The sequence below is a fragment of the Oryctolagus cuniculus genome, chromosome 6 (assembly GCF_964237555.1).
Source record: "Oryctolagus cuniculus chromosome 6, mOryCun1.1, whole genome shotgun sequence".
NCBI lineage: Eukaryota > Metazoa > Chordata > Mammalia > Lagomorpha > Leporidae > Oryctolagus > Oryctolagus cuniculus.
This window is the reverse complement of record NC_091437.1, coordinates 123,773,390-123,786,389: the sequence shown is the minus strand read 5'-3', so window position 1 is coordinate 123,786,389 and position 13,000 is coordinate 123,773,390. Positions and strand designations below refer to the sequence as shown.

The following is a 13,000-nucleotide window of genomic DNA, read 5'->3' as shown; positions in this document are numbered from 1 at the left end:
GTGTCTCAAAAGACATCGTAACTGCTGCACTGAACACCCATCACCCTGTCACAATTTAATGGCATTTCCTCCTGTATCTTCATTAGTCATTTGCTATTGACATGAGATGGCAAAATGAATGTGAAGGAGTGATGATGGAATTTTACCCTTGCATTTGTGGCCCATCACATCCTACCAGAAATAGCCAAGTGTAGGTGGGTGGCAGGCTGCACGGTGGCCTCGGAGATGGCCTCAGGTAGAAAAGCTGTGCCCACAGAAGGCCACGCTGGGCACCAGAGTCCCAACCCCCAGAACTTGAGCTGAGAGCATGGAGAGAGCAAGGAGTGAGGAGTGGGAGCTGACACCAGGAGCACCCTGGAGAGCATGAAGGTGAGACGGGCCAACAAAGCACCGTGGGCAGGCCAAGATGAGTAGTGACCGGAAGTTACAGGGGAGAGCAAGTCATGAGAGTGAAAGAGCCAAGAGCCAAATCTGTTGGTGCAGCAAAGGTGCTGAGAGGCAGTGACTCAGGGAGCTGCTGTGTGTGAGAGCCGTGGAGGACCCAAGGCCTGTCTCCGAGAGACCAGCCGTGTGAAGTTCACCCTGCTCAGCTCAGCTGTCCCCCACCCCTGCAGCTGACTCATGATCCTGGGCAGCAAAAGGGCCTGATTTTCACAGGGTTTGTGGGGTTCCCAGCAGATAACAGTCAGATGGGGCTGCTGGCACCACGGATGGGAAGGGGAGCCCTTCTGGGAGCCAGGAGGACGCTCTGTCCAGTGGTGGAATTAGAGTGCTGATCTGCTCAATGGGGGTCCTCACTGTTGGGGGGGCTCCACCAGGGAGATGGGAGAGGACGGGCCCGAGAAAACCAGTCTCTGTGCCTTAGTCATTTTTGTTTGTTTGGAGGTAGAGAGATGGGGAGAGAGAGAAGGAGAGGAAGATAGAGAGAGAGAGAGTGAGAGCTAGCGCTTTCAGCCACTGGTTCATTCCCCAAATGCCCACAATGGCCAGGATGAGGCCAGGGCTGCCACATGAATTGGCAGGGGCCCAACTTGAGCCATCACAGCTGCCTCCTTGGGTGGGAATTAGCAGGAATGCTGGAGTCAGGAGCCAGAACCAGGAATCAGACCCAGGTAATCCAGTATGGGATGCAGGCACCTTAACCACTAGGCCCAACACCTGCCCCTAGGCGTTACAACGTCACTAGTTTCTAAAGGTGTTAATGGGGCCGGCGCTATGGCATAGTGGGTAAAGCAGCTGCCTGTGACGCCAACATCCCAAATGGGTGCTGGTTCGAGTCCCGGCTGTCCACTTCTGATTCAGCTCCCTGCTAGTGCACCTGGTAAGGCAGTGGAAGATAGTCCAAATTCTTGGGCCCCTGCACCCATGTGAGAGACCAGGAAGAAACCAGCAGATGGAACATCTCTGTCTCTCTATGTAACTCTGCCATACAAATAAATAAATAAATCTTCCCAGAAAAATAATACCATAAAGGTGTTGTAATCCCAGTGCATAGTCACTTGATGGTAACTGAGGCATTGCTGAGTGAGAGGGGCATTGCAGAAAGGGGCGCTGAGGGAGCAGGAGACATGAGGGGAATGGTTTTCAACATGGAGAGATCAGTCCCCCCAAGCACCCGGGCTGGAAGGAACAGAAAGAGCACTTGAAACACTTCATCCCCCCATTCTCATCAGGGGCCATACATCTGAGCAGGCGCTTAGAAAACGGACTGGGTCGCGGTGCAGGGAGGTGCTGTTGAGCAGTGCACCCCCACCCCAAGCTCTCGCCACCCTCAATCCCAGCTAGGATTTCTGGTGCCCAGTGGACGCTCGGTGGCTCTGCCTTGAAGAAGAGGGTGGGCACCTTTGAGGGAGCCTGGTCCGTGATGCCTGTCTTCCCCTTCTGGCCTGGGGATCTCATGGGAACAGCCTGGGACGCTGACCACTATCTGGGCTATGGTGGGGTCCAGCGCGCTTCTCAGCTGTTCATGGGAAAACAGGCTCCTGCACAGGAGGACAGAGCTGTCACTGGGGCCGGGGCTCGCTCGCTGGCCGTTCCACCGGCCTTCTCTAAAGCAAACCACCTGTTTCCTGCCCGAGCGGAGCCCTGGGCCTTCCAAGGGCTCGGCAAAGAAGAAACGCGTCCAAACCACTGCTGAGGAATGACAGCCTTGGCACCGCCTCCAGTTATATTTGTTGTTCACTAAGGAGTTTTGTGGAATCCAGACTCATTTTCCACTGAAACAAGGGAAAGTAAAGACGGCACCAAATAAAAATAGCTTCCTGGCACTTCCTGTTTACTCAGCCTGCCTGCTCTCCTGGGCCTGGGGGCTTCGCTGGCCAGCTGCATGTTTCCAAAGCCCCTCGCCACAGAACAGCGGAAGTGGTGGTCTGGTTTCTCGTCTTTCACATTGCTGCTTTCCTTCCTTTCGTTCTGTGTGGGTTTATTTTGGGGTCTGCGGGGTTCATTGCCAAACCTCCTTTTTCTAACCCTATTTACAAGGAGACTAGATCCTGTGGCCCTGTCAACCTCTGATGACCCCGTTATTTCTGGTCTGCTGGGCCTCAGAAGGAAAACATAGGAGGTGACACAACACAAAAGAAGTAGGGAAAGAGGGTGTCTGGGACTTGGCACAACACGGTTACGCTCTCCTTGAGGATGATGCGATGAGAGAGCAGAGCAGGCAACAAAGACACAAGGTGCCAAGGCAGGAAAAACTTGCCCCAGCAGACCAAACGGGGGTGCCCCCGATCTCAGGCCTGACAATGTTCAGATACCTCTGAGTCTTTTCCTGAAGCCCGGCAGGCCCCAAACATTTGCGGAAGAGGCCCGACGGGTGAACACACGGATCCTGGGTGGGCTGGGGGTGACAGCACTGGGCTGCAAATTGGCGTTTGGCCCCTGCCACAGCCCCCGTGCTGAGCATGTCTCTTCTCTCTGAAAGCAGTGCCAGCAGCCTCTCTTTTCTGACTGATTCTTGTACCACAACAATAAAGTTAATAATGGAAAAAACATTTATCCCATGGCTGGGGACGCTCTGAGTGAGCAGAGCGTCGGCCCTACAGTCTATCAACAGAAATGACTTGAGAGCAAACCAGAGCTTGTGAACCAACTTTTATGAATGATGGAAAGGGCAAAGCAGATTTATTTAATTTCCATAATTAAAAGTTGGCAATTATATAAATATCTTTCTAAAACCAGCAGGATGAAAACCATCCTTCTCTTGAAGAGAAGTGAAGCAATGGCACAACAGAGCCAAACCCACGTGCTACTGCAGGGGCTGTTGTGGGTGAGTGGTGGCCCCCAAAACCCACGCCAAAGCCCTAACCCTCACTGTTTCAGAATGGGACCTTGTTTGGAATGAGGGTCTTTATAGAGGGAATCAAGTAAAATACATGGTTACCGGGGACAGATGTTTGTCCTGGCAGTTAGTTAGGATACCAGTTAGGACGCTCCCTGGGTCCCGTATCAGCAAACATGGGTTTAAGACCCAACCCCAGCTCCTGACTCCAGCTTCCTGCTAATTCAACCCCTGGGAGGCACCAGGTGATGGCTCAAGTGATTGGGTCCCTGCCTCCCACACAGGAGACCTAGACGGAGTTCCTGGCTCCTGACTTTGACCTCAGCCTTGGTCAGGCCATGTGGGCACTGCAAGAGTGAATCAGGAGATGAGAAATCTCTCTGTGTGTCTGTGTGTGTGTGTGTATCTCTCTTTGCCTCTCAAGTAAATTTTTTAAAAGTGTTTATCAATGAGGTCATTAGGGGGGCTGCTATTGTGGCAAAGCAGGTAAAATGGCCTCTTGCAATACCGACATCTCATATAGACGGCTGCTGGTTCAAGTCCTGGCTGCTTCCCTTCCAATCCAGCTCCCTACTAAAGGCCTGGGAAAAGCAGTGGAAGACGGCCCACATGTTTGGGCCCCTGCCACCCACGTGAGAGACCTGGATGAAACTTCTGGTTCCGGTCTTCAACATGGCCCAGCACTGGCCATTGCAGCCATATGGAGAGTAAATCAGAGAGGATGAAAGATTCGCTCTCTCTCTCTCGCTCTCATTCTCTCTCGCTTGCTTTCTCTAACTCTGACTTTCAAAATAAATAAATATGTGTATTTTTTAAATGAAGTCATTAAGATGAGACTTCTCCAGGCTGATGTCCTTATAGAAAGGGGAGATTTAGACTCAGAGCCCACGCCATGGGACTTCAGCACTCCAGACTATGAGAGGACACATTGCTGCTTTAAGCCGCCCAGCAAGTGTAACAAACTCACACAAGATCTTTTGTCTCCTCTGGCTCCCAGTGGTTGACCTTGGGGAATCTACTCCCATGGTGGGAACCTTGCAGGGAACAAAAAACCCTCCACGTCCTTCCTAGTACAAAACCTGGCAAGGCCAGATGTCCTGTCCTGGAGCAGGTGTTGTGGCACAGCGGGTTAAGCTGTAGGACCATCTGGAATCAAGTCCTGCCTCTGCTTGCTAGCCGGCTTCCTGCTAATGCACCCTCTGGGAGGAACAGAGGATGGCTCGAGTATTTGGGTCCCTGCCACCCATGTGGGAGATCCAGATGGAGCTCCTGGCTCACAGCCCAGGCTGTTGCAGGAAGTGAACCAGCAGATGGACATGCTCACTCTCTCACTAGCTCTCTCTCTTGTTCTACCTTTCAAATAAATAAATTTAAAAACAAACAGAAAAAGAGTCCTGGTCCCTAAACCCTGGAAACCAATGCCCCATCCCAGAGGACTGCAACTGGAGCACAAGGCATTTTCAGATGTACTTTTTTTTTTTTTTTTGCCACCAGCAGCGGTGGCATCCAAGAGCCTGCCAGAATGGTGCCAAGGATGCCAGCCAGCATTTCCTGGAGCCCGACTTAGACCACAGGTCCAGACATTTGGTTTCATTGGATTGCTGCCCCCTTTCCAGGTCCGATGCTAAAGCCCTCCCCTGGAGTCTGGGAGCTCCTTGACAGAAACCAGTTGGCCCAGATCAATAGGAAGCCAGACGTGTGCACAGCTTCCTGACGTGTTTTCCACGCCCTGCTAGATTGTAATCTCAGGATGTCCAAAGGCAGACTCCACTTCTACCTTCCTTTCGGTCTCCGTCCCCAACAGCCCTCTCTAACAATCAGCCAGGGCTGCTTCTTACCTCCTTCACATCCACTCTGCATACTTTTGGGCACAACTCTTAGCTTTGCCACCTTGGGTGGGTCATCTGCATGCTTGTCTGATTCCTGCCTCCAAGTGCAGCTCTCTGTGGAACACGCTTTGCCCCGGGGCCACATCGCCACTCCACCGTCAGCAGCAGCATCTCACTGGACCTTCTCCACAGCTGCCGACAGGGTCCAACCTCCGTGACTGCTCTGCCCAAAAGGCCACTTCCTCCTACCCTCCCTCCTGTCAGCCTCACTGCCCCTTCCCTGCTCTCTGAAGACACCAGGGCCACTCCTGCCTCAGGGCCTTTGCACAGGCTGCTCTCTCTCTCTCTCTCTTTCTCTCTCACCAGGCTAAAACTCTCAACTTCTTTAAGTCTCTCCCAAAGGTTGCCTTCTCTCTGAGGCCGACTGACCACTTCATTAATATGGCAACACCCACCTCCACCCAGTACCCTCAGTCCCCATTACCTGTGCTTTCTCTCTGAAGCACAGATCACCTCCGGAAATACCGTGAATTTGTTGTGTTCGTTGTCTGCTTTCCACCCCCACAAGCTGAGCTCCTCTAGTAGAGGCATCCATGTCTGTTGTGCTCACTGCTGTATCCTGTCTGCCCGAATACAGAAGCAAAATGAATTTCTGAATTCTGCATCCGCACAGCTATGACCGACCATCACCAGATTCCCCAATCATGCTCCTTTTCTTTAAAGCGTGACTGTCTGGTTGCTTGGGGGCTCTTCCCTGTGCTGCCATGGAAACCATCAGCTCAGGGACAGGTTGCTTTTGATCAAGTCAGGACATGTGCATCACGCCTCACAGAACATACAGACGCACACCCACACCCTCCATAGCCTGAGAATAGGACGCACCAGGGGGTAAATGGCCCTGGGGCCAGCACCGCTCCCAGCCCCAGCAGCTTTGGGCTCTGCTCCCCAGGAGGACCTGCCCTCATGCACACCCACACAGACCACACGTCTGTCCTCAGGAGAGGCTCAAGTCACAGTGTTCCACTGCCTCTCAGGCACATTTTTTTTTTCTCTATCTCCAGGAACAGCAGTATTTGTGGAGTACCTACTATGGACTAGACACTTATTTGAAAGAGAGACTGATGGAGAGAGATCTTCCATCCGCTGGTTCACTCCCCGACATGTCTGCAACTGCCAGGGTTGGGCCAGGCCAAAGCCAGGGGTCCAGAACTCCATCTGGGTCTCCCAAGTGGGCAGCAGGGATCCAAGAACTTGAGTCATCACCTTGCTGCCTTCCCAGGTGTGCACTAGCAGGAAACTGTAATTGGAAGCAGAGCCAGGATTTGAACCCAGGCTCTCCAATATTGGATGCGGGGCTCCCAAACAGCTTCTTAAAAGCTGCTCCAAACTCCTGCCCCCAGGGGGGGTTGTTATTCCTCCTTTCACAGGGAAGGAAAATGAGGCTCATGGAGGCTTCTCAGCTTTGCACTAGATCACAAAGCAAGTCAGTGGGAGAGGGACGTGGGTTTGAATCCAGGCACCGGGGTGTGCAGCTCCCGCCTACTTTGGCGTCCACACCCTCCTCCGCTGTAATTGAAGAGGAGTGCGCAGGCGCTGAGTGGTGGGTGGCGGATATCTCTAGAGAAACTCTGAAATGTGCATGGCATGTGTGTGCGTGTGTGTGTGTGTGTGTGTGCCCACCCTCCCAGTGACAGGGCCACGGGAATGCTGGACACCGGAGTCGACATCTGAAAGAGGCTGACTTCTGAGCTGTCTCTGGAGGGCTTTAAAAGCTAGCAACAAATAAAAGATAATCCCATCTCTCTGGAATGACGTAGGTGTGGTCCTGCCTAAAAGGGGAGATGCACTGACCCCTCGGCGTCCCATTTCGCTCTGCGATCATGCTGCACCGTTCCTGGACAGGCTGACTAACTGCTCGGGGCATCACCAAGTCTGGTTTTAATAACGTCGCCGTCCCAGGACAAACCCTGAGCTGCCGCTGCAATAAAGGCTCCTCGCTGCTGGGGAGGGAGCCCTGGGTCACCGTGGGCGGAGGAGGGGAGGCAGGCACGGCCTGTTTGTTCTCAAGTGTGGGGCTTCGTGACTCATAGGCCTGCCCAGGGGGGTGGAGATGAAAGATTTCTCTCGGATGAGGTCCGAGGGAATCAAGAAGAAAGCACTGGCAAGGGGACTGTGTCAGAGTAGCACACACATAACATCCCAGGATGAAAATGGCTTAGTTGGGGCTGGTGCAGTGGCGCAGTAGGTTAATCCTCTGCCTGTGGCACCGGTTCGAGTCCCAGCTGCCCCTCTTCCAATCCAGCTCTCTGCTAATGGCCTGGGAAAGCAGTAGAAGATGGCCCAAGTGCTTGGGCCCCCGTACCCACATGGGAGATAGGGAATAAGCACCCGGCTCCTGGCTTCAGATTGGTGCAGCTCCAGCCATTGTGGCCATCTGGGGAATGAACCAACAGAAGGAAGACCTTTCTCTCTGTCTCTCCCTCTCACAGTCTGTAACTCTACCTCTCAAATAAATAAATAAATACATTTTTTTGCTTAGTGGGTGTCACTAAGGGTTTGCACAACACATCCCGTGTGCTGTGAGTTCTTAGATGTGTGAGGGCCAACTCCAGGGTGCCTTTTGGGGAGATGGGGTGCGCTGAACTCACAGTGGGGTGCCAGCCACAGAGGTGCCGAAGGTGCCTCGGAGCTAAGGGGAGCTGGCCTCCTTCCTGTCCTGGCACAGAACCTGCCCTTCCCCGGCTCCTGTGGCCAGCCACACGGGTGCACCCACGAGGGGCTCCGGCAGCAGAGTCATGGCGGGGCTGCTCTCAGAGCCCCTTGGAGGGCGGATATCAGGGATTAGAGCAGAACAAGTCCAACCTGGCTACCTGCACACCCGCACACCTGCAGCCCTAGCCCAGGGCCTCATATGTGAACACACCAAGTGCCCCCCTGCAAGGGGAAGGGCTACACGTGGAAGCTGCACATGGGCATATGGAGACGCCCTGCGGACGCCTGTCCACATCCACCAGGGGGAATGCTGGGGGAAGGAGACACACAGAACGTGCCCTGCAAGCAGACGCTCTGGTGCTCGACACCCTACCGTGGGCTCCCGGCTCAGGCTGAGTAAGAGCCGAAGTTCCTAATCTGCCCCCCTGCCCAGGCCCAGTAACCTCAGCCCCTCACTAAGATGCTCATGCCGCTCCAGCCAGATGGGCTTCCTGCTGCCCCTGGACAACTGCTGGCTGCTCCTGCCGCAGGGCCTCTGCACCGGCTGCTCCTCTGGCTGGCCCATTCCTGGCTTGGAAATCACAGGACTTGGTCCTCAGCTCCACCAGCCTTTACTCTGCATTTGCGACTACAATGCAACCACCTCTTGACATTTGCTCGTCCCCTCTCCTCCCTTATTTTGTAACAGAACCTCTCCTGCCGAAGATTCAAATGGGCATATATGACCCATTTTACTTATTACCTGTCTCCCCTGCCTGATGGTAAGGTCCCTGAGAGCAGGCTCAGCACCATTGCTGTCCCTGCAGTGCTCACTGCTGTGCCTGGCAGGTGGTACTTGCACACATGCTGTTGAATGAATAAATGAGAGAATGAACATATGGACAGACAGATGAATGGTCCTCCTCCAAGGTCTGGGGCCGAGGCAGACTGCTGAGAGCGAGCAGAGCCTGCCATGCCGACGGCACCCAGTGCTGGGGCAGACACTGAGAACGGTGATGACACCCAGGCGTGCGGAGCAGGCAGCACAGGCCACGTCTCATGGGCTGGCAGCCGGACAACAACATGAGGCGCAGACGGCAACAAGATGGTTTAGATTCACTCTCAGACCTCACCCTGGCAGTGTGCAGCCCAGCTCTGGGAGGGGTCTTGGTGTGTGACACTGCACCATGTGCGTTCCTGTGTGTGTTAGTTAAAGCTGCCTGACAAAACGCCTCAAAATGCAGCCCCTTAAAGAGTAACGTGGGTCATCTCAGCATTTCTGGGGGTCGCAGCTGGGTATCAGTCAAGGCCACTGTCATCTGAGGGATGGGCTGCACCTGGAGGACCCCCCCCCCATGGTGGTTTAACCACAAGGCTAGAAAACAAGCGCTGGCCGGTGGTGGAGGCCTCTGGCTCCCGGATACGTGGTCTCTCCACAGTGTCGCCTGAGTGTCCTCGTGGTTTCTCCAGAGCAGGTGAGCAGGGCCACGACAGAGGCTGCAGGACTTCCGTGACGTAGCTTGGAGGGCACCACCATCTCTCCGTCCACGTTCTACTCATCACCCAGACCAGGCTGTCTCCTGCGGAAAGGGGCGACACGGGGGTGTGAACGCTCGTGGGACAGCCTTACCGGGCCCTCACTGTGAGGCTGGTTCCCACATTGTCTTTTTTTCTTTAAAAGATTTATTTATTTGAAAGAGCTACAGAGAGGGAGAGAAAGAGAGTGAGCGCTTCCATCCATTGTTTCACTCCCCAGATGGCCCCAATAGCCAGAACAGAGCGAGGCCAAAGCCAAGAGCCAGGAGTTTCTTCTGGGTCTCCTATATGAGTAGGAGGGGTCTGAGCACCTGGGCCAACTTTTGCTGTTTTTCCCAGACCATTAGCAGGTACCTTGACTGTAAGTGGAGTAGCTGGGATGTGAACCAGTGCTCACATGGGATGCCAGCACTGCAGGCGGCAGCTTTAACCACCACACCACGATGCCAGCCCCTTCCCACACTGTCTTGTGACAGCAAGTCACTGCCCACAGACAGGTGCCAGGGTGTCTGGGAGAGGCAGCAACTAAATCTTATAACCCACTTCCTGTCCTCTTGGGACCGACTCTGTGAGCTACCTTCCAACTGGGTTTTCCCCCCTGCCCCCCAGGCTCCAGAAAAGGTCTAAAAGGAGGAAGAGAGGATGGGGCAGTGAGGAGGGTGGGGCAGGAGAGGGACGTGAGAGGAAGAGCCAAACCAGCACCCTCTCCCTCCGTGCCCAGGGCTCTCCAGCGCATCCATTCCCTACTGAGCAAACACTTGCACCCAGCAGTGGCCCAGGGCTCTCATCCAGAATTTAAGATGCCACGGGGCTCACCCCTCCATGGGGGATCTGTTCAAGGTCCACCCGGGGCACAGAGGAAGAACCGCATGAAGTCTGTTCTCAGGAAGACCAGGAGGGCTTCACAGAGGAGGCATACCTCCCCACACACCATGACGTGAGGCTTCCTAATCCTCATAACGTGAGATAAATGGACAGAAAGCCACTGAGTGTCTCACTGACTATCACAGGAAGTGGTGTCGGAGCCAAGCCTTCTGACCTCCAGTGTCTAACAGGGCATCCAGAAGATGGTCTTGCTGGATGCCGCTCTCTCTCTGTCACAAGGATGCAAGGCTGGGACAGCAGAGCCTGCATGTGGCTGGGGGCCAGTAGTGCCACCACCACCAAGTGCTAACATAAAGCACAGGACTACAGGATGGTGGTGTGGGGGCCTATCACAAAAATAACCAGAGCCAAAGCAGTATCTGGCAGTACCCTCCCCCTACTCCACCTGGTAGGCTTAACCCTCTGGATCTGGATAGATCATAAGCCAAGGGACCCAAGAACGGCTCAGGGAGTGTCCATTATCCAAGGCCTAGATTTCTCAGATCACTCCTCATAACCTTTCCCTACACACATCCCCACACTCATGCACACACATGTGCAGATAGACGCACACGCCCCTCTGCAGGATTCTCCACATTCCCTGATCTTGTTTTTCTTAAGCTTTCTAAGATTTATTTATTTATTTGAAAGGTAGAGTTACAGAGAGAGAGGGAGAGACAGAGAGAAAGAAAGCGAGATCTTCAATCTGTCGGTTCACTCCACAAATGGCCACAACAGCCAGGGCTGAGCTGAGCCAAGCCAAAGCCAGGAGGCTGGAACTCCATCTAGGTCTCCCACATGCGTTGCAGGTACACAAGTAATTGGACCATCTTCCGCTGCTTCCCCATGCACATCAGCAGGGAGCTGGATAGGAAGTGGAGCAGCCGGGATTCCAACTGGCGCCCACATGGGATGCCAGGGTCACAGATGTTGGCTTAACCCACTGCACCACAACACCAACCCCTTCCTGGTCTTATGATTATCAAAGTACACATGTTGTCTCTCTACCAGCTCCCTGCAAGCAGAAATAAGAGAACATTGTGGTGGAAGTGTCCAGAGAGAAGCAAGCCCACAGCAACTGCTCCATGAATGTTCATCAAAGTGGGTTGAACCAGTAGCTCAATCTCCAGAGCTCTCAGGAGTCAGAGTGCCTTTGTGCCCAGGTCACTCTTCCTAGGCCTGCCTCCGGAGGGAGGAAGCAAGCTCAGGAGATCAGTCAGCACCCAGGGCTGCAGAGCTCGACTTTTTCCTTCTTTTCTCTTCAGGCATGTTTATTGTTAAAATTAGCCCAAATATTTTAATTCCCACAGAGACGTGTCACCAGTCTCTGTAATGTCAAAATGTCATCGTTAACCTCCCCGAAGTCACGATTAACCTCTGTGGCAGTACCAACACCCACAGGGCGCCGCAGCACAGCCTGGGCGAGGCGGTGGGTGCAGTCACCCCTCCGCTGCCTCTCCTGTTTCTATAAATGTGCAAAATCTTTGCAAGAAATGAAACAATTGTCTCTGGCGCACAAGCTGACTCTTGCAAGCATTCTGTCTCACTGCTCTCCCTGGGAGCCCCTGAGAACTGCTCGTCTGCAGAACCCTGTTATCCGCACAGACAGATCATGGCCATCTCTCTGTCATTACTTCTGCCTGCTGCTCCTCAAGTGTTCTCCCCAGACATTTCTTCCCAAGACTAGTTTGTTAAATAATGAGAGGGGGGAAAAACCTCCCTCATGAAACTCAGCACCCTCAATTTCCCAACATGAGGACTGTTTTACACACATGCTTTCTTGTTCTGCCCGTGTGTCTCTGTAGGTTGTTTGTTACTCGGGGGGAGTGTGATCCTTAAACATATACACGCACATGCATGTGGATGCGTGTGTTTGGGCATATATGTAGAAGTGTGCTCGGAGGTGTGTGGTCTAGTGGCTGAGTCTGATAGGGCACGCCAGCGATCGTGTGCCTTTATGTGGGACTCCACAGCTGGTAGGGGCCAGTGAGTTACAAACAGAAGTGACTTCTGACCAGCGAAGCCTAGTGTCCACATGCCCTGGTCATGACAGCAGCTTTACGGACTGTATGTTTGCCTGTTTCCGAATGTGATGACATTTGAAGGTGAGGTTTGGAGAAAATAATCAGATTCGGATAAGGTCTTGACGTAAGAGTCCCATGATAGGATTAACGCCCTTATAAGAAGAGGAAGGGAGGGGCCGGTGCTGTGGTGCAGTGAGTTAACGCCCTGGTCTGAAGTGCCGGCATCCCATATGGGCGCCAGTTTGAGACCCGGCTGCTCCTCTTCCGATCTAGCTCTCTGCTATGGCCTGGGAAAGCAGTAGAAGATGGCCCAAGTCCTTGGGCCCCTGCACCTGCGTGGGAGACCTGGAAGAAGCTCCTGGCTCCTGGCTTCGGATCGGCGCAGCTCCAGCTGTTGCAGCCATCTGGGGAGTGAACCAGCAGATGGAGGATCTCTCTCTCTCTCTCCCTCCCTCTCCTATCTCTGTGTTAACTCTTTCAAGTAAATAAATAAATCTTAAAATAAACAAAAAGAAGAGGAAGGGAGACTAGAGTGTGTGCTCTCTCTTTCTCTCTCTCTGCCCAAGAGGATACTTGCAAGCCAGGAAGTGGGCTCTCTGCAGAAACCAAACTTGCTGGCACCTTGATCTTGGACTGCCCACCTCCAGGACTGATGTTCAAGCCATCCAGTCTGTTATATTGCGTCAGAGCAGCCTTGGAGAGACGGATTTTAGATGAAGTAGCATCCAGATGGCAGAAGGCAGTCCAAGTCATGGCGGACCGCTCTGTAAGATACC

General features: G+C 53.6%; 1 long non-coding RNA gene across 2 annotated transcripts in view; it reads right to left on the bottom strand.

Moving 5' to 3' along the window:
• The window catches only part of LOC103348098 (uncharacterized), a 36,503-nt gene that overhangs the window by 21,522 nt on the left and 1,981 nt on the right, over nucleotides 1-13,000 (bottom strand). For both annotated transcript variants that reach the window (XR_011389251.1, XR_011389252.1), the window contains exons 2-4: nucleotides 9,172-9,380; nucleotides 8,564-8,667; nucleotides 5,594-5,732 (exon numbers count right to left, since the gene is read on the bottom strand). This is a non-coding gene — a long non-coding RNA (uncharacterized lncRNA). The remainder of the gene's footprint in view (nucleotides 1-5,593; nucleotides 5,733-8,563; nucleotides 8,668-9,171; nucleotides 9,381-13,000) is intronic.